Raw genomic sequence first — 26,770 nt, 5'->3', positions numbered from 1 at the left:
TGCTTTGCACATGTGAGTTTGGGTCATAACTAAGTCAGTCCCATGTATCCCTCCATTTACTGCATGGTAACATTTTTGATGAATTAATTAAAGGTCCAAAGTTAATTGTGCACATACTTGGCATGAGAATTCCAGCGTGGCAGTCCCTGGTATCCGAGTCCTTGGTGCAGCTATGGGCCAGGTACTGCCGGGTCAGCGCAGAGCCCCTCGTGGTGCCTGGCTCACCCCAGCCTGCTGAAGGCAATTGGGACTCCTGTCGTAAACTGCCAGGGCGAGAAAGCTGTTCGGCTTCCTATTGCAGCCTGGTAACAATCTGCCCATTTGTGCTGGTGGTTTTTGTGCTGTGACTACCTTTCCAACAGGAACTGGACTGAGATCACTGGCTTATTCCAGTCTAGCCACTGAAAGGCTGCCTGTTTATTAAAACCATACCCTCTGTGAAATGCATCTTTGTCTATGAAATGGCATGGCCATTACATAATAAGTTTGTGATTTATGGTTGTCAGATAGTGTGTTTGCAGTAGGCAAAGCAGTAGGCCTTGAGGGATCAGGATTTGCTAGCCCAAGGCTGTCCATCTCCAGGTGCTTTCATGCTTGCTTGCTTCGTTGAAACATAATAATTGATGGGACTTAGCTTCTGCAAGGGTGAATAGCGCTGTTCCTACCATTAGATGAGGCAAACCTAAACCAGCAGCTCTAGCATAAAACATATCAGAAGCATCTGAAGCACCTGGATATGTGTCAGAGTGACATGAAAATCTACCTGGGTTACCTCTAGAGCTCAGGTATTGGTAGCAGTCAAGCTGTGGTAAGATGGAGCACCACAAACATTAATTTATGCAGCTGAGAGGTGCTTAAGGCTGTGGTTCCACAAACATTTTTCTCTGTGGCGATATTGGCTCCAGCAGGTCATGCTGCCACCGCCCAGGGCTGTTTGCGGCTGTCCCTACACTGCCCTCTTTGTTCTGCACGGAGGGGCGGCAGGAGCATGGAAGCAGGCAGCAGCGAGCCAGAGTGGGCATCGCCTGCTGATGCTGACTCTGTGTCCTGGAGAAATCTGTGTGTAACCACAGCCCGAGAGGCAGGATGAATAAGCTTATGTGGAAGCCTGTGACTAAGTCGCTCTGGAAAATAGGCTCTAGGCTCTTTTGACAAACTTACCCATTGCTAGTAGGGACTAGATGACTTAAAGAAAAGTCAAGAGGCCATTTAGTCTATTCCTTTAAGTGCATAGCGTCATGTATGAAAGAAATCACCAGCACAGCTGCCATTAACTGGAGGATGTGAAATTTCTCAGCAAGTAATTGATGGCCATAAAGATTACGCTGCCCTCTCTAAAGTGGTTCCTGGTGTTAATCTAATCAGTGCCAAGTACAGTAGCTGCTGATCTGTGCCAAGAACCTCTCTCTTCTATTACCTGGGTTAAGCCTATTCCCTGGATATAGAAGTAGCATTTCTGAAGTATTGAAGCTGAAGCAAAATGTGAAAAAGTGAGTGTCTGTTACAGGGAGCTAGGAAAGAGATCTGTTGTGTCTGTCGTATCTGTTCATCTGAAAATTCTGGTGATGAAATGTTCCTTGCTTATTTGATTGTGTGTTGTCAAAGAGTGTATGCAATGTATGTGAGCAGCAAAAAAAAGCTAAATTCCTGCGAGTAAACTATCCACCATGAATTACTCAACAGCTCCATACCAGTCAACTTACAGATATTAGTATACGCTGGCATGCATGTTACCAGTGTGGTATCTGCAGATGTTGTTAAGGTATTGCATTGTTGCAATTTATTGCCTTAATTACTCCATGTACCATTATATGGTAAGTATGCAAAAAACCCTTCTGCCTCCTATGAGTACCCACACAGCTCCATACATTACACCTTGAAAATGTTAATTTGCAAGTTTGCCCCTAAGTGGTACCTGCAAAAACTTCCATTCTTTTACTAAATCCTCGAAAGTAGGTACAGCAGAGAGCAAAGACCTCCTGACTTCTACAGTCAGTTTGGCAAAGGCAGGTGACAAGAGGCTGATGCTTATTAGCCTTTTTACGATACTGAACCTGCCATTCATCACAGCCCCTGTAACAAGAAGGTTATTTGTCCACCTGGCTGACCTAGCTCCAGGACCATGCCAGCAAGTGTGTCTCGGACAGGTATGGTTGTGCACTGCGGTGGTTATCCTGGCTGGCCTTGAACAAGGCCAGCAACATCAGTCAGGAGTTACTTCTCAAGCTGTCTTTTATCAAAAAAAAACAAGCCAAACTGTTGACAGAGAGATGCCAAAGCCTTTGTAATGCCTACAGCCAAGCATGCCCCATGCTGTGATCTCATCAGATGTCATGTGCTAACTCAGTACTTCACAGAAGGCTTGTATTGAGTGTATGGGAGGCACTGTTGGTAGTAAGTGTCATGCTTTCTTCTGAATCTGGCTTAAACTCAGTATTGGTGGACACTGTAGGTGCCTACTCCAGTAACAGTCTTGCTATCAACCTCTTCTGTTGCTGTAGCCATTTTCCCACCATTTTTGCAAAAGTGCATATGATAATGTAATTAATTACAATGTTTCTTATGGTAGGGGAAGCAGAAAAGTGCTGCAGGATGGATCTCACATCTAACTGTACAGGACAGGTGGCAGTCAGGAAACAGAGGGACATGGTGTTCCCCACCATCAGGCAGTCCCCATTTTTGGCTGGGGGTATGGGAAGTGTGAAGTGAAATGGGCAAAGACCATGAGAGAAGAAAGCAGGAGCAACAGGCATTTCTGAAGTTGTGGTGAAGACAGGATGACCTGTTCTCACAGTAGAAAATGTGTGTGATAGAAGCAAAGTGGATCAGCGATTAGAAAATAAGCAAAACCAGGATCAGAGAAATTACCCTTTTCAGGCTATAGAGCCAAGTCTGGATTCTTTCAGGAACTGATGCTGTTTACACCGATGAGAGAAGAAAATACCTGCTCACACTGAAATATGTGATTTCCATTGCTGAATTAGTTTTATGCACTCAAACATGTGGCCCATGTCCCCCTGACCCTACCAGGAACACATTTGCACGGCTTCTGTCATAGTTGGCTTGCTAGGTTGGGTTGGCGGGATTTCCAGCTTTGGGATAGAAAGTTTCTCCTCCATGACCGCACCTTTTTGCAGCTCTTCTGGTATGTACAGAAGGGCATCCTTTCCCAGCACTCATGGCACACCAGTGAATTTCTCACTAATGTAACTAAGAGTGGATCAGCCCCTTAGACTTCGATTTGTCTGCGTTATTTTTCATGGATACAGCATACACCTTTTGCCAGCAGGTAGGATGCACAGACTTGCAGAGTGTGCGCACTCATGGCTTACATGGGCTTGTATCCTATGGTATGAACTTGACTAAACAGCAGCATTTTAGATCTAGCTTAGCTGTCAGTAGCACCTTTCACTCAACTCTCATAATAGAGTGGTGTTCAGCTCCATCCATTAGTATCATTCTGAACTATCATAAAAAAATTTGAAACAAAAGTAATTTAAAAAAAAATAAGTTAAAAATCATAGCTATTTATTTTTTAAAATAGCATTATTAATTCAAACTTTATTAATATTTTGCTCTACTTTAGTTTTGGTATACTCCCTGTGTAGACACAGATACATACACATACACATGTGCAGATGCACAGATTTATATATATCTGGATGTGTGTAAATATAGATGTAGATGTTCCATATAAATATAGGTGTATGTTTGCCTGGAACACATATGAAACACCAGCATCTCTGTAGAACGTTCTCTAAGATGTTTTAGAGTTCACCAGTGATATGTCATTATCAATGATTTATTAATAATGCAGAACCTAACCAAACGGGGATCAGAGTGTGTTAAGCAATCTTCACACGGTTGCTGCTTTGATGCAAATGTTCTACAGAGGAGGTGAAGAGAAAGGAAGATGTAAGAACTGCAGGGCAGACTAGTGGCTTAGCTGGTAGTAAATTTTGGTGTCCTAATACCTTTCATTTCTCATCGGTTTTATGTATTGCAGTGTATCAGCAACAGAATTTGTCTGAATGAATATTATCACAGATTGCTGTGATGTTCAGTCCTGCAGGGCTCCCCACACCTGATCGCAGCCTTCAGAAACTGCTAGATTTCAGAGTCCTGACATGGAATTCACTCTGCTTGTGCTGTGCCCTCAGCACTCAGTCCAAGGTCCCTCTGAAGTTCCAAAGATGTGAGCTGTGTTTTATTCCCAGTAGTCCTCATTTTCACATGCTTTTTCACATCCAAATTCCAGAAGAAGCTTCAAGAGGAAGTGCCAGAATCTTATTAGGCAAAGATTGTTCTGCTTTTACTCCCCGAGGAGGCCTGGTGAGATTATAAAGACCCCAGCATGTTCCTGCAGAAGGCTGAGGTGAAGGAAGCAGACAAGATGGAAAAGTTAATACAACGAAGGAAAAGCGTAAAAGAGGTACAGTGCATGGGAATGTAAAGAGAAAGGAAATGACTGATGAGGGAGAATGTGAGTCTTCTCTGGTTCAGAGTTACAATATCACTGTCTGCATTTGTTACATCATTTAACAGCGACCTGCAAGTGATTATTTTTATTGCATTTATGCTTTTCATTGCTTCTTGATGATTTACAATGAAAGCTTGAAAGAGTTCACAGCTTGATTTTTTTTAATATACTGGTCGTCGTCGTTCTATATCTCAAGCTTTTTGTATACACAAATTTCTTGCCAGCACAACTAAATTAGTTTAGATTCGTTTTGATACATTAATGTACAGTCCTTCCCTGCAGGCACCCAAACCCTCACCAGCATCTGGGGGACACACTTTGGTTGGTACAGTCATTTTCAATAGCTCTAGTTTCTATCCGTAAGAAATGCTCAAACTGGCAAAGCTTTTGCTGGCAGACAGGCTTTCAGAATGTCAGAAAGATAGAGATGAGGGAAGGGAGAGAGACTGGAATTTTACAGGCAATACTTGCATGTGCTAAATAAAAAAACGGGGGGAAGGATTTATTTCCCTGCCTCAATTCCCTTTGCAGTTCACCTTTAAAGGAAAATATTTTTTTAATGCACATGTATTAAATGTGCTCATGTTCAGTGATGATTGTTGTTTAATGAATAGGATATTCATTACATTTAAGCATGTTGAGCTCACAGAAACAGCTGGAAAAATATTATAAGCATTCACTGTACACAAGTGAAGAAACAAGCATGTATGTGTATGTGCACATGTATATTAAGCACCACACAGCACATTGTCTGGGAGAGGGCACTCACAAGGACATGGATGATATTCATGCATGATGGGGTTAAAATAACAGAGTAAGAGGTGAAACTATATCCAAAGATCAAAGAGAAACAGAATAGAGGAGAAAATAGGGAACAAACTGAGAGGAAGTTATGCTAAAAATTGGCTTTATTCCATATTAATTATTTAGATTTCCAGATTAAGACAAACCAATTTTGTTATTTCTTTTCTTTGCTCTTTCATTGAAAACAGATACACCGCAATTCAAGGAGATGTTTAAACATGTGCTTAACTTTAAGCATATAAGTAATCTCAGTAATTACTGTGTATTCAGAAAAGCCACGATTAATAGAGATTCACTGTAGTTAACAAGATCAACAAGTTCTAGGTGAGTGGAGAGGGGAAAAAAACCTATTATATTTCTATATATTTAATTACATATGTGAAGGAGAGGGAGCTTGTAGCAATACATATGCGTAAGAAGCTTAACATTGCAGAAGAATAATAAGGGAAACATAAGGAGAGCAGGCAGACCTGTATCCAGCAGGCTCATGTTTTAATGCATTAAGAAGAAAACCTGAAAATGCTGATCTTTTTTCATTAGCTTAATATAGTAGAACGATAAGGTAAAAGGGATAGAACTGGCTTTATTTCAGAAAAATATCCATATCAGATAATGAGTATAGGAGTCATTAAATGTTTTCTTTTCCAACAGTAGCTTTAATAAGTTCCAACAGGAACTTATTAAACACAAACTACTGAAATCAGAGTTAAGAACAAAATAGCCATATATCTGTACCCAGGAATTTTAACGGAGCTCAGTGGTTTTCTGGAGTGCTGGTGCATGCAATAGATATCAACTGGGTGTAAGCTTCCAGAAACCCAAAGTGGCAGATGCCATCTATGATTATATGAAAAGGAAGCTGTCATATAGAGATATAAAACTTGTATTACTCCTGCAGTTCCCTAAAATAACATAGTGAAGATTAAGGTGGGCTCTGTATTGCTGCAAAATTTGAAATCAGGGAATAGATGTTCTGAAGTATACACTCTAGTATGAGTCCATTTAGGAAATGCTACAACAATACATTATATTGGGAGTAGAACTATGGGGTAAATGTGCACACACTTATGCCTAACTTTCTGTTCTCAAAATCTGACTGTGTGAAGTGACTTCATACTTAATATGCTGAACTTCATATGTCCTAACACGTTATTTTTAAACACATACATTAAACATGTATTTCCTTATGCCTTGCATTGCAAAGCCAAGATCCTAACGCAGGGCTCTCACTGCACCTCCAGCAGCACACCTCAGAGTGACAGGCTGCAACTTGAGCTGAAGTCTCCTTTGTAAATTTTGTCTTGGATGGGCCAAATGCAATCTCCTGTATGAACCTATAAAATTAAACATATCATCTTTGATCTAAGCCAATACAAGCTCAGTAATGAGAAACAATGTGGCAATCTGTATCATGATGGAATAGATGCTGATGCTTATTTCTTTTGTTCTCTGTTTTGATGCAAGACTAATACATCTATTATTTTATTAAAAAATCATGGACCACTAAAACTAGTTGTCTGTGAAGCACTTGCTGATGGCCCATGGGGAACTGATTAGCAAACAGTATTTTTTACATGTATACACTGTATTACTTTTTTACCTCCATACCTTCTACTTTTTAAGTAACTGTCTGGCAACAACCTGGTAAGAGAGGGTTTTGTTACAGTACTTTTAGACCCTGATAGCAGGATTCTTACTTGAGATAATTAGCAAAACCTTCCTGAGCTCCAGAGATCACCATTTGTAATGCATAATCAAAAGGCTGTTGCATTCAGAGGATGCCATGCTTGAGCTTGTGTGGAATATCAAAGCTGAGACTGATACTGGACTGCTCTTCACATACCAGTGCAGGCAGCTGCCAAGCGAAAACTATTTAATTGCTGTTTTGTTTTTTCTCAACTGCACCATCACTTATTCCTGCTAACTATCGTGATATGTAGATCACTGATATTGCTTCATTTGCAAACTTCAGCAAAGCTGAAGGTAGTAATGCTTGATCAGACCTTCAGGAGCTAAAACACCTTTCTCCTTTGTGTCAAAAAGGAGATGAGTGAGCCAAAAACTGATGGTATCTTCTTTGATCCTTCCCAAACTCTGATAATGTCAATAGGGAATAATTAATGTTTCTGAACTCCTAACTTCCATCTTTGAATGAAACAGTATTGATTTATAAGCTGTTGAAATGCAAAAAGAAAAGTGAGGATCAGACTGTGTAGGTAGAGAGCTATATAACATGGATGTTATTGGTTTGATTGCACAAATCAAGGTTTCTAAATAGGCTTCTGTTGTCTTCCAGAGAAAGGAGAATGAAAGGCAGAAATACTATTAAAAGGTGATAAATTTAAAAGCACAACAGCAGGAAAAATATTGTCATTGATTTAGTGGCATCGTCATTGATTGTATGAGTTTGGGTTCAAAAGAGAATGTTTATAAAATCTGAGCCTTTCCTTTGTACCTGTGCTGTCAGACTGGCTCTAGGTTGCCGGATAAATTAAATGGCTCTCAAAAAAAGCTTTCTGTGGCTGTAGGCAGCTCACAGCAAGTTGATCCTTATTTTTTTTCAGAACCTACTGTCTGTCAAAAACTTATAGGAGTTAAAAAACCCCAAGCAACTCAAAGATTCAGAATAAAAATTACAGTTGGCTGTTTGAACCTCTAATTGCCTAGTGTCCTTGGCAAGAACAGACACAGAGCCATATCATTTGATATCTTGAACCATAACCTGCAATAATCCATACTCTTTAATCCATCATACAGCTGTTGCTATGTCATCAAAATTTATTTTGAAATGGCATTCTTTAGTACTAATCTCATTCCTAATAATTTATGTTAATGGTAACATTAGAGTGAATTAGGGCATTATTTGCCTCATAGGTGACGCTTAAGTACTTGTAATAATTGTGTATCACAGAAGACGGCATTAAATGTGAATGGCACACAGTATGAAAAATGGAAGAGACCAATATTAAACTTTTAATAGAAATAACTTCAGCAAAACTTTCCCACAGGCAACAGAACTCTGATATTTTTAGCTGGTTGAGGCCAATGTATGTTAAGAATAGCATTCACTGCAGTGGGAAAATACACAACTTCTATTATGGGGCAGTCAGAATAACAACATACTGATGATACACTAGTATGAAATATGTAATTATCTAGCATGTAAAAGAATAAATCACATAAACTGTTTACAGTAGGAATTGTGAAAGGACAATGACACATTGTCGTCTTCTTTGTGTAGCAAGGATAAAGTTTGGCTTCTAAAATTGCAAAATCTAATTCATGGTGTTTATGTGACGCTTCCTGCAAGAATACTCTGATAAGATTTTTGATTTCTGATAAATTAGGTTAGATATTAGCTTGGTTGAAATTGCAGATAGAACTGAATAAAATTAGAAAGATGTTAGTTTGGATAAAATCACTTGTTTCTTCACATTGTACCATTACTCTGAGATTATACAGGATAGTCCTCCTTTCAAGCAGCTGCATCTAACTGCAATTTTGCTTCTAGAACGGTTACTGTATTGTAATTCATAGGGTGCAAAATTTGTAACCATACCAGAAGTGAGGTCAGACTCTGAGAGCTATGCGTGGAGTGATTATTCTTATTACAGAACTGCCAGTCCATCATATTAATAATTATTAATAATGCAGAGAACAAAGGCATTGTGTGTCCTCATCTATCACCATATATAAAAATAGTTTTAATTGATAAGCCCCGTCTGTTCTGTGTGCTATTATTGTATCACTATAGGTTGTAAAAATAGGGTGAAATCAATATTTTTTATCTGTCCTCCTTGGTAGCAAAGAAAGAGCTAAGCTTCAGGATTAGTGGGCAGATATGAGGAGGATTTTTTTCTTTGTGATACAAATCTGTATTAATTGATTTTTTTAGATGTGGATTAATTGCAGCTCTTTATTAGGAATAATATCACAAATAAACTATAGACAAGTATAGATTGCTAAGCCAAGATTTCAGCTGAATGAGGCTAATCAATATCTAAGTCTGTAATTTAAAGCAATTCATTAAGGCCTCAGGAAAAGCTGAATAATATATGTGAGAAACGTCTCATCTGGAGCCTTAAAGGAGTTTCTCCCTAAACAGAATAAATACATTTGTAATATATAATTATTGCAGATTAAGCTTGCTCAAATGCTTTTCATTTGCCAGCTATTAAGGGAGCAGAGGAGCACCTCTGCAGCTCAGGCTGGGCTGGCAGCATCCCGGTGGGCCAGAGCGCTCTCCCTCTTTACCATCAGGCTGGCGGTTTGGGGGGGCACAGCTCTCATGCACTGCAACACCTCACGTCACTGTTTACCTTTCCGGTAATAAAAGTGTTCATATTCTCATTTGAAGGAGGTGTAACGTGTTGTATGCTCGCCATGGTTTCTGGTGGCCTGCATTAGCCGAGAGGAATATAATTCTGTCCTGGCCATGGCATTTAAGCACAAATGCCAGCTGCCAAGTACAGCCCACAGCCTCCCACCGTGCCAGCAGGTAGGGAGCAGGGAGTCCCACGGGACACCAGCCCCTGGTCCCCGCCTGCAGGACTGCCCATCCAGGGCCCCTCTATGGCCAGCTGGCCGTGCCTTCTGCTGGGGGCTCCAGGTTCTTCACCATCACCCCCCTACCTGTGTGCTGCGCTTTGGGGCTGCCCAGCACATGGCTGGGACTCTCAAAATCACTTGTACCTAAAAAGTAGAACCACGTAGGATTGATTTTCATCAGTATGGTATAGTCATATGTTGGGTGATTTCAGACAGTAATTAGACAGTAGATCACATGTGCTTTGAGGTTGAAGTCAGCCAACATTTTAAAAAAAAATCATCAGGAGAGCTTAGTGTTTCTGATAATTTACATTTTTTGTCTACAGCCACACAGCATGTCTAGCAGCGTCTGTGTTACCGGTGCTTTAGACAACAACCTGGGTATCTGTAACAACTTTGAAGCTTCAGTCTCTGCTGGGACTAGCGCATCACTTGCTCTCAGTTCAGTCAGATGTATGGTTCAGGTTCTCATCCTAAGCTTCCATTGAAAGTTAAATACATGAGCAACCATTATTAAAATTGCTACCAATAACTAGCCTTCAGGAAATTATTTTAGTGACCTGTAGTGAGTGTGTATTATGCCAGGTGACTTTCAGGGTTCTGTGACTTAAAAAAGCTTTCAGATTATGAACGCTATCATAAAAAAAGCTAAGTGGCTGTACTTGATTAGTATGATTGCTGTAATACTTGAGACAGATCTGAGGTTTAGAAGCACTAAATGTAAAACCTAGGATAAAATGCCTAAGGCAGTGTGGCAACAATGAGCAAAGTAGATAAATTTCAAAATAATACTGTAATAAGTATATTTTGAAAATACTCTTACATATTGGGATGTGATCTCCCTGGACCTGTGTGTGGGTAAGACAGAAACAGACTTCAAGCATATACTGCTAGTTCTGACTAGTTCAAATTTTAGCACCTACCGAATTCATGAACTTTGAAGTCGCAGAGGAGATGCATTTCTCTTCGTAGTTCCATGAATGCTGCACTTAACAAAAAGTTTCCTTTGTGTTGCTTAAGAAATTTGATTTTAGAGCTAGAAATCCAAATTCTTGGTACAAGTCCCAGGTTTCAGCAGGGCTACAGCAGGGATAAATGCAAACAATTTCTGTTGGGAAAACCATGAAAATTACTTTCTTTACAGTGGGATAAGCCAGGCAAAACATTCTGTCACCTCTTCTATGTGCGTATACTGTTAACTGATGCTGTTATTGCTCTAAGCCTTGTCCTTTTTTTAAATTTGCCTAGGCTAGTATTTGTCCCTTTGATACACCTTGACTTCCAGTGCTAGAGCCAGTATTTTCCTTCAGTGGAGAGTTTGACTCTCCCTGTGAAGATACCATAGGCTAGCAATTCACATGTGGTGAAGATAAGCTAACCAGATATTTAACTTGGTTACAGGGCTTGACTTTGACTTCTGGGTCCCAATACACTAGTTTGTCCTTGTCCTTGTATTAAGGATTGTTTTGACAGCTGAATTAGGTAACTCAAAGTAGCCAGTACCTGCACTAGCTAACCACTTCTGAGAGAGACTTGGCATCATCTGGGACTGATTTGCTGCACACTATGGTCCCTTTACAATACTGTACGGGAAATACGTGATAGAAATAATAATGCCTTATGAAATCACAGCATGAAAGATAACGGAGGACAGAAATTTCTTCCTTTTTCTCATTGGTTTATATTTCTTAGACCCTTTCTCAATTCCATGATGCTTCCATGGCAGCACCATAAATCAAAGCCTAAATCTGAAGATGTGTGGAAATGGTAGGGCATAAATGCATCCACAATAAACTGCTCTTGCATTTGACAGCTAACAAAGCCGAGAGAATAAACATCATAATAAGTCAGTGTGCCCTCTATCTGGCTTAGATTATCTGGAGGCCATCTGAATAAACTCTCCGCTGAAACAGGAAGCCCTGGGACTAGATCTTTCCCCTTCCTTTGATTGTCATTTTCCAATTGTTTTCATTTTTCAGTGACGCCAGCACACTTGTTCATTGATGTTCCATTTTGGCCTTGACTGTGCCAGATCCACCCAGAGAAGTCAGAAGCCAAGAACAAGTTGGGCCTAAATTAAGAGTGGGCTTTCCTTGAAGCATCCTTATACATAAGGTCCTGAAGGAAGGTGCAGACAACGCTGAAGTTTTGTATGAGTTGTTTTAAGACAGGGTGCTTCGAGTTCATCAGGCTTCTTGAAAGGTGGAAATAGCATGTGTGCACATGCACAGATACTCAAAATCAAGGATAGCAACAACAGAAATATTACTGTGAAAATACACAAAAATGTGTCAGGTTGTTTTTTGTTTGGTTTTTTTTTTGTTGGTTTTTTTTGCAAAATAGAAAACTATCACAGGTGACTAGATAAGGAGAGATTTTCAAGTCTCTGTTGTTAGCCTGGTAGTGCAAAGGAAACATAGTACCACGAGAAGGTGGCACGGTGTAGTAATACAGCAAGTTCAGCTCTCCTCTCCTCTTATGGGATGTATTGCCCAGGTATAGATGTGTTTCATCAACCACAGAGAGACATGACATGCCAGCAAGTTCATCACAGTGATTTCCCCTCTCTTCTGGTTGGTTTTAGTTTGCTGCCAGCCACAAGACTAAACACTGCGCTGTCTTGGTGAGAGTGATTTGCTCATATGTGTGACAAAGGAGAGAGAGGTCTGGGTCTTTTATGCACATTGCTCATATTTATGGAGTCCTTGTCATCTGACCAAAACTCGTTACTCTTTGAGAACACGAGAGTGAGTTGGGATGAGTTTTAAGAAGGCTGGACTTTCTTAATCCTGCACGTGTCCTGCCCATTGGGACTGGTTGGCAAGGAAAGCAAACCAATGTCCACACATCTATTTTTCTTGTGCAATAGACCTCAGTTGCACAGGGGCTGTCAGTCTGATGCTCATCACTAACATTAAAGTTTAGAGGGGAAAGACTGTTCTGGAATGGTCAAGCAGAGAAAATCATCCATGTATTTGCATTCTAGTGCTGTTAGTGGTGCCGTGTTCAGAGCAGCTCTCTGGTCTGAGGATGGATTTGCAGGGTAACTGCATTTTTGTAGGTTGCTTTGAAACAGAAACAAGCCAGAAAACGAAGCACCAAACCACAATTTTAAAAACAGGATGCTTTAAGATGCCTCCTGAAAGTCACAGGCTGTCCTTATATCGTTCAATTTTTTGAATTCTTCAGGAATGAGAACAGACTTGGTTGTCAACAGAGTGCTGTTCACAGAAACTAGGCAGGAAAATGAAAGAAGGCTTGCTATTGTTCGGCTATGTGGTGTAGGCTGCAAGAATGCGTTGGGAATGCAGTGCCTGCATGTCAGACAGAGAGAGAGGTCTTTGTGTGGAAACACTGAAGCAGAATGTCAATCATATAAATAACTATTATCTCATTTTTTTATCTTGATCATTGCTATCACACTTCTTCAAACTGGAGTCCATAAGGATAGTTACCAACTTCCTGGAACATACACTGGTGTCTCATTGAAGCTGTCCAGATACCGCATGCAGGGGAGCTGACCTACCATGAAGTGGGGAATAGTGTTGGAAGCGTCACACCTCTCATGTGCCCTCTGCTTCGTGCCACTTTCTGACATACTCTCGATCGTAATTTATCAGTAGGTAACATACAACCATCCTGCTCTGGTGTCACTTAGAAGCAGCATTGTTTTTCCTAAATACAAATGTCTTTCTCAGTCCCCGGAAGAATGTTCACAATTGAATAATTAAATATTCATAATTGAAAAAGGAAAATGTTGGCTAATAGAAAGGAAAGCGACATACTTATGCAGATGTAAAAAACATGCTTTATCTCACAGTGGCTAACGTTGTGTCTGGGTCAATGATGTAAGAGCACTGTTATGAAATTCCTCAAAATCCTGAACAAAATAGAGGCAACATGCCTGAAAAGGCTTCATTTGTGATTAAAATAATTTTACTCTTTCAGCAAATTAACGCTTGAAACAGAAGTTTGCAGGGCTGGGAATAACATACCTGTTATGATCTGAACTAAACAGAACTGACCTCCTCTGAAGTCTTGCTTCTCATGGGTCGGGGTTACTTGGTGATGCTTAAGGCAGATCCGCCTTTGAGGTAACACATCACTGTGATGCTTGCCAGTAATGGGAGGAGATCACATACTGAAAAAATCCACCCTACTGGGAGAGGCTGGGCCCATATTTTGTCAGCCCACACCACGTGCTGTGTAGCACTCATAAGGGAGCTGTTTCGGTGGAGTCATTTAGGGCCAGGAGGAGCAAATCCTGCGAGCTGGTTTGAACACGCATGCAGATGTGGCACTCAGAGGTGAGAGCTGCTGGGTGAATAAGGAGGAGGTAAGCGGTCCTGAGCAGTACAGGGGACCCAGTCCTGCACCACCAAAACCAGGGAGAGTTTTTTTGCCAAAAAGTTACCTATAATCACAGTGTGGCTGGGCACTGACCACTTGATTATTTATCCCTGTGTACCAAGGCCCAGTTGGGACGGCCTTATCTCACAAACCCTTTGTCTCGACACGCTGAGTGACCGATCTAGGGAGCACGGAGCAGAGCAGGAATGCCAATAATAAATTCCTCTTCAGTCATGCTTCCTGTCACCTCACCAGCCTCTGCCACAGTTTATCCAGCACAGTGAATAAACTACAGGCCGTATCAAAATCTCCGTTTGCGTAAATCATTGTAGTTCTCTCCAGTTCAATCGGGCTGTGCTGATTTATACCAGCAGAAGATTTATTTCACTACCTCAGATTTCTTCTTCATTTTTATAGCAACTGTAGCTGTATAGCACTTAATAAGAGCGTGTTATTATGCTAGAGTTTTCCATGATTCATTTCAGGAATTGAAAGTACACATAACCATTTGTACTTACTGCTTAAATGCTCTGCAGAAAATCATCTTGATTGTAGAATCAAATCCGATTTGTGTGCCAAAATACTGTTTATTTGGCCAAACTGGCAATTGCCAAAGTGACCAGAACACAGAAACCTACAGGATGGATGTGCCGTTGCGAATGGCCAATAACAAAAAAGGGACATGTACTGTTTCACAGAATTTTTGAGTATGTTTTTCAGACTAATGCATGAAAAATACTCAATTTCATTCTAGAGGGTAAAAACCTTCCGAGAAAGATTTTACAGCTGTTCTATTCTGGTTAAAAAAATAATAATTTCTTTTTTTTTCCCTATTAAAACACAATTCAGAATATATTTTAATATTAAATCCTGCAAAATCTTACTGAAAAAAATGTTGTTACAATTCCTTGGGGCAGAGGAGAGGGCTGTTTCTTTTGCATTTGTCATGTTGTGAGGGCGTAAAAAGGAAAATTTCTTCTAATAGCCATAGTTTGGTGGAAAGGTATTCTAAAAAGAAATATGATTTGGCTAAGATAGTGGCCAATACTTGATTTAGATTTTTTAGCTTTTATTAGCCCTGTACAAAGCAAACACTCTGGTTGGGGTTCCAAACTACAACTACCAGAACGCTCTGATGACTAATACTTCCTGGCTGTACTTCATGCCGGCTTGAAAAGAACAAGACTACTTTTTGTCTAAGCCTGTACTAATGTTACATAAAAGGTTGTGAAAAAGGTTGTGTAGGTCCATCCACAGATGTCCACCTTTTGCATATGCTTGTGGTGTTTTAGCCAGTGGCTTTGGGGAGAGTTAATCTGATGTTTAATTAAATCATTTAGCTTTATTCGAAACATACTTTTTTTTTTCTAGCTGCCTGTTTTTCATGCAGGGATTTGCTGCAGTCCCAAAAGAAGAATGAATAACGTTTCCTATTTTGACCACAGAGTGATCTGATCATGCATGCTGTCAGTGGACATTGCTACTGGCTTCCAGGGAGAAAAAACATCCGTTGTCCACTCCATCCCAGCTGCAAGGTCATGTGGCAGCAGGGTGTCCTGCTGGTGGGCAGAACATGTGATGGGGAGCTGGGATTCCTGGATTCTTTCCTTGCCCTGATACTGAGTCAGGCTGTCACTCTGGACAAGTTAGGTAGCCATTCATTAAAAAGAAGGTGGTAATACCCCTGCATCTCCAAAACATTCTGAAGGTTATTTCTGTGTATACAGGAGGCTTTTCTAACCCTCAAATGAAACTGTCAGATGACCACATACCAAAAATAACAGTTCAAAGTAGATGCAGGACTGAGCACATGTCTGATTTTCTGTAGGAATCTGGGCCTACTAACCCATAGATTCAGAAGCATCACATAATCTCCGCAGGAAATAAGGGCTGAGGAAGAGCTACATGAAAATCCTTTTTTCACTCGGAAGAAGATATTCTGTCTTCCCGTTCCTTCTCCCTCCCTTCTATCAAATAAGGACCTTCCATCTAGCTGCCTAATCCCTGCTAGCACCCACCCTCAAGCCTCGTTCCTCCCTCGCTCTTCATTAAGCTCTACATAATGTAGTTCCAGTTGACATCGACTGGACAAGTAATACACCCAGCTGCGCTGCCAGCAATACTCCCAGTCCTTTCCTCTGCTGGCCTCAGCTGCTGTTACGGTCGAGCTCTCCCAGTTACTTCTCCACACTGGGGAAAGACTAGAATTGGTGGGGGGCTCCAGCAAGACGAGAGCTCAGAAGGCTGGAAGCAGAGGCTGGAAGGAATGGGCTGCGTCAGAGTTTCCCCCGCCTCTAAATTAGTCTCAATGTCCCGTGATTAAATTCTCTCCCTCCTCCCTGCCACAGTACCCTCCCATGGATGCTCTCCAATACAGAATTATTGTCCACTGTCCTATGGGTAATAATGATTCCTGCAAATTGCACTTTGTAAGAAATTCACTGTCCAGAAAAGATCAACTTCCAGTTGGGCATCCTTATAATGACCAGCTTTTTAGATGTATTCAGCATTTTACATATTTTTTGCCAAATACTCTCTTGAAAAGTTTGGTTATAGTAGCCAGAAAGACAAAATTTTATGAAAGGAATAAGTAACTGTAGGAAGAACTTGTTCAAAAAATCAGCATCCTGTCCAAAGGCCCAACTCCTATGCGTGCTTCAAGATCCTTTGAAAAAGTCGCTGATGCTTAAATGAAACTTGGTTTTAACACTCCTATGAATTTTACGTAGGTTGTTTGTTTTTTTTTTTTTTATTGCAGTCTGTCCCTTGTTTGCTATTGGTACATTAAAACATGGTATCTGCATTTGAAGAGATCATCTTTGATCAGCGCGCTGTTTCCATCTAGCAGTTCTGTGGTTATTTTCATTCTTATACTTCAGATAATTGAAACTTTCTGCAGGCTTGGCTTCCTTCTTGATTCTCCCTCAATTTTTATTCTCTTCTTGAGTTGGACTTTTGTTTAGACAGGTTATTCTCAAAGCAGAGACTTAACAGAGTCGTATTAGGCTAACACAGGCTAAACTTCTGCTTCCTCAGCCTGCGTGGCTTGGGCAGGGCTGCGCCAGGGCTCATCGGAGGAGGAACGCAGCCTCTGAGGGCCCGACAGCGCTGCCTCTGAACCGTCGGTCCCCCAGCTCAGGGAACCTTCAGACGCACATCTCAGGACTATCTTAATCCCCTGGCACCCCAGAACATGATAAGTATGCTCTAGCAGGGGGCTGTGCTACATCCTAGATACAGCTGTGTGGTGTGTACACATTTCTTGACACAAAGAGGTTGCTGTAAAACGACTGCTCTGCTCTAAAATGTTGCTGGCAAACTGTCGTGAACATGGGAAAGAAACAAGAGTGTTGAGAGCTCTGGGTATCATTGAAATATTTAAATATTATGTACAGTGACGCCTGTAATTCAACATTTGCTGTGGTAAACAGCAGAAATGACTGTAGCATAATGTTATTCCATATTCTAAGCCAGATTCTTGAGGTTTGTTTTATTTATATCACATGTGGCTGGGATAAATAATTCTAGGAAGGCTCATACCATATATTTTATTTTCAAGTTGCCAAAATATCTTAGAGAAATCAATGGATGGGGACTCTTCTGTATGGCTAAAGATTTATTTTTAACCTCTCAGTGTGCCAAAATCGGGAACAATTATTAATCTGCCCTGAAACCACCGATACAACCTGCTAGCAACAGATGGTGTGAATGAAAAGCCAGAAGTGGCCATTTTTAATATTCAGTAGATTAAAAAAAACTTAGTTCTTTAATCTTATCTAACCTCTTGTGACCGAGGGTCTAAGGTACTGACTTAAAGACAATATTCAATAGCCTCAGTTTGAACCTGGATCAGCCCAAGAACTGGATCTTCTGAGATAGTTTGTGCCTCTAAATGATGCTGTGTGTTGACGGTCCCTGGTGACCTTGGTGGGAGATGAGCACTAAGGGTTGCGCTTTGGCAACTGAAAAGATGAGGCGCAGGCAGAGCACCCAGCGCTGCAGGTACCATGCAGCTCTACGCCGGGGGTTCTTGTTTAGGTCTGAACTTGTACGGCAGTTAAGAACCAACTCCTGTCAATGCCTAGGGATGGAAAAGCATTACATTACCAGATATTATCTCAGTTGTGCTGTATTTATACATCTCAATTACAAAATCAGGAAGTATTGCCAGCCATCATTTGGATACAGTTGGCACAAATACATACTCGGAGAACAAAACAAAAAATTCCAAACTTGCAAGCCTACTTTATTTTTCAATTAGTTAAGCATCGTGGAAATCTGAGTCCTGCAGCCTCTGGTGATGCTCTGCTTCTAGTGAGCCTGGTTTTTGTCTGGTGTGCCACTGCTGGGGAGGCAGGCTGGCAGCAGCAGGAACACAGGATTTCACAACTTCCCGTGAAAGGTGGATTCCAACTGTAGATCCAAACTCACCTCACCTACGGAAAAGGCTGTCTCTGAATTTCAGATTTGGGATTGCTCATTATTTTCTGTAATATCTCTGCAGATTTATTTGGGAGAAACAAGGCAGGAGGGACCCTAAACCACCACAGCAGCTCATATATAAAGGCAGTGCTATTAACACGGTGCAGGTGAGAAACTGCCTGAGGTTTGTGCCGGGGTAATTTCCCAGGTCAGGTATCCTGTCACTGCGACTCGCCAAGCAAACGCAGCAGATGTGGACAGATGACAAACTTTGCTTGCCTGACTCTGGGACAGATGAACCCTCTTGCAAACCAAGGGCTGCCATTTGAGAAGCTGTTACTTTCTCTATGTTTAATGCCTTTATTGATTCTTGTCTGCACAGACCCCGTACCCTGGCAGGCCGGCAGTTCCTCACCCACAAATCCCAGTTCTGGTCCAGGCCTCCCTCCTGCAGTTGTTCTGCTCTCCTCGAGCATGGCCCCTCTGCCCCTTCCCGCCTACGTGTCCGCACACAGAAACCACTGACCACGGTCAGGCAGTCCCCTGACAATACAGCATGTGGGAAAGCTCTTCCAGGGCAAACGGCAGCCTTTCAAGAGCTCAGGCCAGAGAGTAAAGGCCGACGCACCACGGGAGAGCACTGAAAGGACATTTCAGTTTTCTGATGAAGGGAAAATGAGCTCTCCCCTGCGGGTTTTTCTCTGGAGGCTACGAGAGTGAGATTTCCGAATTGGAGGAGTAGAAGAAAAAGAAAAATACATGAAAAAATAGCCAGCTAGAAAGATGCAACCTTAATTTGGTACATTATCATAGTGCTGGTGGGTACTGCTATGAAACGGAAGGTGTTGGGAGATGCCAGGAAAGATACACTTAAATATCAAATGATCCTGGATAGCAAAATTTAGCGTGCTCAACACAGCAAGACAAACACCTAATGAATGAGGGCATAGCCAAACGATCACTTAAATTAATAAGTTACATTATAGTTACATTAAGTTACCATAAGTTAACTTCCGCCATCCTAAGCTGTTGCTGGCAGTGGTGGCCCCAGCATACCCTGTCCCAGCAAGCGCATTCCTGCTACCCTCTCGGGCAGTCCTGCAGGGAGCCTAACAGCACACTGATCCAGCAACGGACACGAATCGCTCCGCTGCCGGTATCATTTGCAGGGGCAGCAGTGGCCTGCCCTGGCCACATGGTAATTAACGCGAGAATGAGCAACTAGACGTGTGGAGGGAGCTTGTGGGGAAGCAGGGAGGAGTGACAGGAGCATGCGTTTTGCTGGCATTGTGAATTTCTGCTGGAATTAAGCATCTGTAACCACGGACTGGGAGGTCTCATCTAATGGTCTGAGTAGAAATCAGCAAAGTATTCTTCATTTCTGCTTCTGGATGAGAGACAGATTCCCTCCTCAGCTTTGGATAGGTCTTGCACCTAGAACGTACTCACTGCGCTGAAAATTGGCTTGTGAAGTGATTATTTGGGTCTGTAACACTGTTCTTGTCTTCCTGGTAACTTCATTTACAACAGAGAAATATGAAAATGCCTGCAAAAGCAAGTTTCTACCATGCTCTGAGATGCATTCCTAAATGTTCTGTACTGTAGACTACCCCAGTAGTTCTGGCTACCCAGTGCGTATCTTGCCATGCAGGACATAGGGAGCTGAAGGCTGTTGAACACTGAGAATTCTTCCACTGTACGATGATTACAGAGACATCTGTTCTCAGTAACCCTCGGCTGAGCATCTGTAAAAATTAGAAGTATGATAGTCCCCAATATTTCTCATTTTCAACAGACATGGATCTGAAGCCTGAACTTCGGATGAGTCTCACTTACAAACCACTTCCCTTGCCTAGAGCTGTACGTACAGCCCCTGCTTTGTACTGACGCTTCGCACATTCTCACAGTGTTCTGCAGCATTCAGCTCCGTACGGTCAGACTCCTTATCTGAACCTGGAGCTTTGCAGTGTTTCTTATTTCATGGTCTGAATTTTGTGATTTGAATTTAGCTCAGATTTCTAACCTGTAGTGGGAAAACCAGGCTATTACATCAAAGTGGTGCTGAATGTCCAAGTCTATTTCATGAAGATGTTTCATTTTGAAGTTGCATAACAAAGTCAAAACCCCTCACTCCCCATGAGCATGCGCAGTGACATACGCAGAATTTCTTACTTCAGGACACAGTTCTTTTTCTCATGATTGTGTTGCAAGTGTCCTTGTCTCCCTGGCTTCTAGAAGAACATCTGCACTATCACCAATGAATAAAGTCTGAATATCAGAACATGTATCCCCAAATGTGTCCTCACAACACAAGTTTCCTTAATGTGAAGATACTCTCTACCCATGCAGAAAATAGCTTCAGCACTTCTGTGAATGGTACAGCCCCAAAGTACAACCAGCTCTTGTAATCACAACACGGCAAATCAGAAAAATACATGAGGGGTCAGAGGCCTCAAAGGCTTGATACGAGAGCGCTCAGACATTTGTAGAAGTGGAGCTAGAATTATCTTTCTTTTTTCATTCTCTGTGTGTGTATCATAGTTCTCATTCATATTGCTCTTACGTGTAGTGGAAAACTGTTACATTTTGTATATCACTGCAAATAGCCCAGATCTCTGCACTGTCTGCTAGACCTTGCTGCCTCACTGAAAACTTTATTTTTGGTTTGCCATCAGAGAAGAGAGCTTTCCATTCAATATTGGCAATTCAAAAGGGAAAAGCCCCAAACTAAACTGGTCCTTGGAGCTCAAGGGGAACACCTCCAGCACTACCTGCAGAGGACCAGGAATCTTGCACGGTCCCAGGTGCTGCCCCAGCTTCCCCATGCCCAGCTCCGCTGCAAGCGTGAGCAGTCAGTGCCAGGAAACCTCCCTTGCTGCAGCGCAGCGTGGGACCCAACGCCGGGAACGAGCTTGCGCCATCCTTGGCACAAGTAACTCATATGAGCTTAGCAGAGATGAAAGGCGCTTGAACCAAGGGGTGATGACTTATGAGCACCAGGGGAGGAAGGCAGCCCGCCACAAGCAAATTTTTCTGCTGTCTAGATGTACTAAGCAAACACTGTAAAAACAGAAAAAAAGCCAGAAATTTGGAAATTTTATCTTCAGTTTGGGGTTATTTTTAAATCACATTTCAGCCCACTATTTGATCTTCTTTTTTGTTTTTATTGTTTAAAAAAAAAGAAAAAAAGAACAATTTTCCTTTTTCTCTTAACCTATGTATGGAATCATGCAACGTACAGATTACACAGAATAGCCCAGCCCCAGTCTGGAGCAAAAGGAGAGAAAGGTCAGCATTTTACAGGACTGACTCCTAAGTACTGCCAGACTTCCTGACAACATGTAAACTGAAGAAAAGTCTGCAGTAACTTCCCTTCTTTTTTTGAATGAGTGCCTGGTGCTGGAAGGTATCTAGAGCCATTGACAAGAAAGGCATCTGAGGACACTTAGCATTAGCCAGGCAACAGTCAACGTCTTCCAAGATTCAGTGCCTCGGCAGGCAGGAGCAAAGATGTAGATTTTTTTAGCATCCAAAAAAAGAAAGGTGAAGGGTTCATCCCAGTTCTAGGTGGTATTTTAAAGCTAGCACGGTTAAGGCATGCCCAGTGCTGTTGCCAGCAGCTTGCAAAGCGTTTACATTTAACTTTTCCTGTCTGAAGGACCAGATCAGAGCTGGAGCTGGCACTCAGCACGTGCAGAGCAAGCATCAAGCTTACGCCTCCTTTTTTTCATCATCAGACAATCGTATTTTGTACATATCTTGGAAACAAACTCTTACAAACTCTTCCGTACTTCAGCTCATGTAAATGGCTCTGCAGCCCTCCTGCTCCAGGGGAGAGATGGCTGGCATGGCTGTGATCTGCCTTTCCACTTGCAGTTCTGAGATTTAACCCTTTTCACAACAAACCCACAGAGAATTAAGCCATTTGTGGCAATGACTGTAGTCAAAGACTACAAAACTAGCATACCCAAAATAAAAGTATCCATCATATGATCACATATGTGTGTATATATATATATATATATTTATAAAAATTTCAGCAGCCCACTAGCCAGAATTCTGAAACAGGTGACAAGGTGACAGACAGGCAAGAACTATGACACTTTCAAGTCAGATATAGTTTTCTCTTTATGGTTCATGTGATTTTATGTGAAAAAAGATTTCTATGAAAATTAAGAAAGTTGGGTCCCTCTTGATTCACACACACACACCCCCCAAAGGATATACACGTATATATGCATGTACATATATATTAGTGGTCTCTATACACAGATATATGTAATATATAAAGAAAGAACATTATGGAAGAAAAATAACATGTATGACTGATTAGTCTAATAACCATTAGCACTAAACCCCATAATATCTTGGAAAATTCAGATAGAGCTAATTGTAGATAACAATAAATTTACTTTTTGTTGGAACTTTAAAACAACTCTGTTATTTTCTCTACTGTGTTGCTTTGAAAATTATAGCACGTTTTTACTGTTCTGCCTTCAACGCAGTTTAGTTGCCATTTATGTGATGCAATTTACACCCCCTTAATTTGAACTCTTCTGGTAGAATAAACACCCAGACAAAAAGTGTGTGATATTCTGGCAATATTTTATTCTATCTGTATTAAAGCAAAGGAGTCATTTCAATTCCAGGCCCTGAGCTGGTAGAAATTATTTTAGCTGCAGGAGATAAAACTAAAGATAGTGTTAAACATGCATTTATAAAACGGAAGTCTTCTGCACACACCAACCCTCATTTGCATGTGTAATATACGTCAATTCTTGCTCAGGTACCATTTTGCCAGTGTAAGCAAGAATCTGGGTCTGTTGTTAAAATGCTGCATACACAGAACTTGCAGACTCGATTTGATCTGTTGTGTACAAATGTGTGAATCTGAACACATAGAGGCAAACACTTGAAATCACAAGACTGAGGTAGAGAAGCAAACCACAATAATAAAACATATCTCCCTCATTCTCAAATTCTCAAAGGTCTGAGGCAATTTTGGGTCTATTGCACATTTTTCTATAGTAACAAAGCATTTTAATGGGCATTCATATATGGGAATAACGTTCTTATTTCCCCTTACCAGCAAGATGTTTACCCATTCATTTTTATACATTGTATAGACTTACAGAATATTTATCATAGAATCTAGAGTAAGCATACCCTAACAGTAGAACACAAACCATTTTATTTGTATTTTGTAGTTTATGAAAAATTCTCATGCGCAACATCTAGCCCACCACAGATCCAAGTGCAGCCAGGCTGCTGCTATGAATACTGCTGGTGCTGTGGTCAGTAAACGTGCTCTGTTGCCAAGAAAACAGACAGTTGTCTCTTGCTGCTGTACAACAGTCAGGAAACACACTTGGCACCTGAGAGAATTCAGTTGGTTCTGCTGTATTAAGACTCATGTAGATTCAGCCTGTCCATTAGATAGAAAAGCACTGTAGTGTAATTAAAACACCTAGCGAAATAACTCAGTGGCTGGGTGGTAAGGCCTCTCACACAGGCACTCATCTGGAAAAATCCTCTGTATTCTTAGGAGGAGACCCTCCGCCATGAAGCTGCTCTCTGACCTAAGGCAGGTTCCTTACTTTTCCCTGTATGTAAAGTAAGAATAATGTCCTTTGCAGGACGCTTGTTTATTCATTACAACAATAGTATTACTCTAAGTATTAATAAGCCTTTTTCCAACTGACAAAAAAAAATACTTCTTTAGTTTTTATCAGTGAAATATGGCCAGTCATCCAACAATTTGCTTCTTTGGCACACCCTCTACTTGCTATAATGAGGAATAAACCAAGAGTATATCTCAAGAAATATATGGTTAGGAATAATGCTTTCATGTTTTCCATATTTTGTTATTTTTGCCTCAAATCACAGTTCAGTTCAGCATGATCTGACATGGCTGAAATACTGAAACCCCCACTCCTCCAAAGCAGTGTTTATTATAGAAACCACAAACTTAACCTAACCTAGAGCAGCTTTTCCAGCAGTGATATAATTACAGTAGTTATTGTTGCAATAAACCAGATGTTCCTGAACTGGAATGAAAGCACTTCCCCCCGCATTACATTTGTTACGTTGCCTCTTTTCAAGTTTCACATCAGCTGTTCAGAAAGCTCTTTCTTGGTTGAGTGTCACTTACAGATTCTTGCTGCATGAGTCTTTGAGCGTGAAAGAATGAAGTACTGGCAGGCTTCGAATTTTCATTGCTTTCCTTAAAACCTCAAACATGACAGTTATCAATGTCACTAATTCTTGCCCTGGTTTAAAGACTTTTTTTTGTCCTTTAAGACACTTTCATTTGGCTAAAAAAAACCTTTGAGAAACGTACTTATCTTTCAGATTGAATGAGCACATTGTTCTGTACGAAAAGAAACATTCTACTCCTACAAAATCGGTGAAGTTTGCCAAAGACTTCAGTGCAGCCACCATCTTACCCCATTCACCACCTTACCCCATTCACCACCTTGCCCTACCACTCTGAGCAACTCAGCTGTCAGGCAGCCCCAGAGCTGTGGAGAACAGCATCTTTCTAACTGCTGTATCTGCTGTGGTTGCAACTGTGGACCGTGAACAACCGTTCAATGTGGGCCACGAATATCTAGCGTTACTTAAGCATTACACATCTTAGATTTTTAACCATGCGCCAGTCAACACATTTCTAGTATTTGCCAGCCCAATCAAGTCCTAACACTAAAAATATGGTGCTGATAAAGAAATGGACAGTGTTTGAACTACCAGGAGCTTGGGCATGAAAGCTGATGTATATATTTCACATGTACAAGAAAACTGGTCTAGGAACAACGCATATGAAAAGCCAAGTTAGATGATTGCTTTATTACATTTACTGCACCCTATAATAATACAATTAAGAAATATAAACTAGGCTTCGGGGTTTGTTTACTTATAGGTAAGTTCTCATGAAAATGTGGGAACAGTAAGGCTGAATTATCTTATCAACTATCTGAGCACGTCATGGCAATCCTGGAAGAAACCTTTGTAATGTGCAGTTGTACGTGGTGCTCCTCTGGCTGCTCACTAATGGTAAACTATTAGTCACCCCGTCCCCGTGGTAACTGTAATGTAACAAGGGGGACGAACCAGGGACGAATTCATCCCGTGAACCGGTCTGCTAAATTTACACTTTGTAAAACGTAAGTGTTCCTTATAGAAGGAATTTACATGGCTCTGAAACACGGTCCAATTTTTCACTGATGTGGTAGGGGATGCAGACGTTGTTGGCCTGATTTTACAGAAATCTTTGAAAATGGGCCATAAAATAGCTGAGGAAACCCAAGAGGCACCCACACGTTTGGAAGCAGATTATAAGACAGCTCTGCTGCTTAGCCACAATCAGCTCCCTGCTTTCAAAAGAAACGGTATCCATTTCACATTTTTTGCTTTCCTAATGGGAACATGTCAGGACTGAAATAAATAAATAACTAGGACCCATGTCCAGGGAGCCTTGACGTCTTTCCCATCACGGAGGCTGGGAGGCCTCTGTGCTTCCTCCCCTGGCCATGACATGCCCGGTGAATATTTCCACCACCCACACTCAATTCATTCTTCACTCTCCTCACCCACTCATCATTACAGCTGTGCAAAGCATCCATTACAGACCCTGAAGCCATCTGAAACCTACCTTTATAACTTCGTTATGTGCTTCACACACAGCTGGGATTGGTTGGACTTTTGGTAAATTAGCTTTGGAGACAATCGACCCCCAGTTTCATGCAAATTTGGGCCCAGGTTAAGGTGAATGATTTATGGGTTGCATATTTTGAAAATCGCTGAGAGAGTTTCATATCACTGCAGCATGCTTCACTGCATAGATCCCTGTCATTCGTGGAAATCAAAAAAGATATGTATGTAGCACACTGCGAAAGGGAATAATAACAGCAGTCAGATCCCAAATGTGCTCCGTGCGTTGCAAACAGTTCCTGGCCTGAAGGACCTGGGGGAAAAAAAAAAGACCTCTTTTTAACTCTTTAACACTTTATTGCTTCAAAGTGTAACTAACTCATAAATTTTTTATTACATTCCTTTGTTTAGCACACATGCATGCCACTAGCATTTCAATTAGATAGGAACTTGTACAAGGAGTTGCCGTAACGATGCTCTCAGACAGGAAGTAAAGGGAAACCCAGACTACAAAAT

At 41.3% G+C, this 26,770-nt stretch overlaps 1 long non-coding RNA gene across 5 annotated transcripts in view; it reads right to left on the bottom strand.

The window, feature by feature from the left end:
* The window catches only part of LOC308070726, a 69,672-nt gene that overhangs the window by 31,751 nt on the left and 11,151 nt on the right, over positions 1–26,770 (bottom strand). For all 5 annotated transcript variants that reach the window (XR_013930824.1, XR_013930825.1, XR_013930826.1 and 2 more), the window contains exon 2: positions 118–26,567. This is a non-coding gene — a long non-coding RNA (uncharacterized lncRNA). The remainder of the gene's footprint in view (positions 1–117; positions 26,568–26,770) is intronic.

The sequence above is a fragment of the Falco punctatus genome (genome assembly GCF_963210335.1).
Source record: "Falco punctatus genome assembly, chromosome: 10".
In the NCBI taxonomy this organism is placed as follows: Eukaryota; Metazoa; Chordata; class Aves; order Falconiformes; family Falconidae; genus Falco; species Falco punctatus.
This window is presented reverse-complemented; position numbering and strand designations above follow the sequence as displayed.